Source organism: Pholcus phalangioides, unplaced genomic scaffold, assembly GCF_987345545.1.
Source record: "Pholcus phalangioides strain wild (caught in Gottingen) unplaced genomic scaffold, Ppha-v1.0 ptg000006l_1, whole genome shotgun sequence".
Lineage (NCBI taxonomy): Eukaryota > Metazoa > Arthropoda > Arachnida > Araneae > Pholcidae > Pholcus > Pholcus phalangioides.
In genome coordinates, this window is record NW_028301599.1 from 1,933,611 (window position 1) to 1,935,363 (window position 1,753).

General features: G+C 37.9%; 1 pseudogene; it reads right to left on the reverse strand.

Moving 5' to 3' along the window:
• Positions 1-523: 523 nt before the first annotated feature.
• LOC149085656 (U4 spliceosomal RNA) lies at positions 524-683 on the reverse strand (annotated as a pseudogene).
• Between the last annotated feature and the right edge of the window lie 1,070 nt (positions 684-1,753).

Genomic DNA, 1,753 nt, shown 5'->3' on the forward strand with positions numbered 1-1,753 from the left:
TATATTATATCTATGCCATACACGGACGATTGAGCCTAACTCAGGTAAAAGTGCACAATTGCTGACACTGCCACCAGATGGCGGCTTAACCAAGTATGATGTCACTCTCCGCCATCCATACGAAGGTTCCCCGCAAAGAAAACTAAAGTTTCTTTCTTTCCTGAATTCATCTCCCCATCAGCCAGCTCTTGAAAACCTTCGTATGGATAGTGGAGAGTGATATCATCCTTGGATAAGTCACATCTGGTTGCTGTGTCAGCAATTGCTTGCTTGATTTATAATTGGGTTTTCAGGACAGAGTGTGTTGACCAGAAGCAAAAAGTTACTTTTTTATTTTATTGATTATACAATCCCTTGCAATATAAATTACGCATCTGAGGTCTAAGCATTATATTGATACATTTACTTTTAGTTGAACGTATTCTTCTAAGATCAACGGTTCGCGATTTATTCTAGGATGAAGGAAATTTCCTATTTAGCCTTTATACAGAAGACGGGGAAAAAAACGTAGACATGTTGTTCTATCATTCAGAGACACATCTGAAATGTCTATTACGATGAATAAATCACGTTTTTTAATGCATTTCACAGGGTAACGACGACTATCATAAAATCTATGCAACTAGCAATAGTCACGCTTCGGTAGGACCTCATTGGCTATGACACTGCCTCTGCGCAAAGCTGTATAAACTCTATACAGTCGCTTTTTTTTGTCTAGTAACTTAATTTACCTAAAATACAATAAGACAACTTTCCTAAACTTTACAAAGAAAGGACTCTCTGGAATATGTTGTCTCTGCAACCTCAGGAATAAGGGCGACCGCCCACATTTCTGTGAAAGAGGAAATACAAAAAAAAAAAAAATAATTAGATGGATTCTAAAGGATTAGGAATCAGTTGATAATCACAACTGAAAATATTCTAGTACAACGCTATTTTTTAGACAAAAATTCAATAAAATTTCTATTTAATTTGTGAGAGCATAAGATATTAAGTTGGCATGCAAATGCCGGGAAAATATTGATTCATCGAATGGATGAAAAGGATTGGCGTACCACATAGTAAATATATACTGTATGTATGCACGCAGATATCGAAATCAGTTTGGCTCATAAATTTTTGAACTTCGGCAGACAAGGTATTCTAAATATTTCTTATAGCAAATAAACTTTTATCATTCGACATTTCAATGGCTAACATCATAAAACGAGTGAGGATCGGTGATTCTCTCATAGGAAATTCTTCTGCTATTAATGTGTCGTTGGGGGAAGGGGTAGTTTCAGCTACTGGTCCCGTGGACAGCTACAACTTTTCCTCGGTGGTGTGATCGTTTAAACAAACAGGGTTCTCGGTCCAGCGGACGACCAATGATTTCGAACCCTGTAGACACGAGGTTGAAAAACGCTGCAATAGAGTATTTTTCTTCAGCTTGAAAAAAAACTCGTCATAGGTATTCTAGTTTTTAAAATAATTTATTTTCCAATGGAACGAATTGAAAATTCGCTGTGAACTATACAATATTACGAAGGTTTTTAACTACTGGCTGTTGCGAAGAGAGGAAATTTTTGGAAAGAGAGGAAATCCAACTGCCTTTGCGGGGAATCAAACCCACGTCATTTCACTTTCCGGGTGAACGCCCTATACCACACAAGGCAATGAATCTCTCAATCTTGCCTTGGAACTCGTGTGCACTGAACGGGACATTACATGGACGGCCGAACCCGACTCTGCGTTTCGAAAAAGCCAGTTGTTA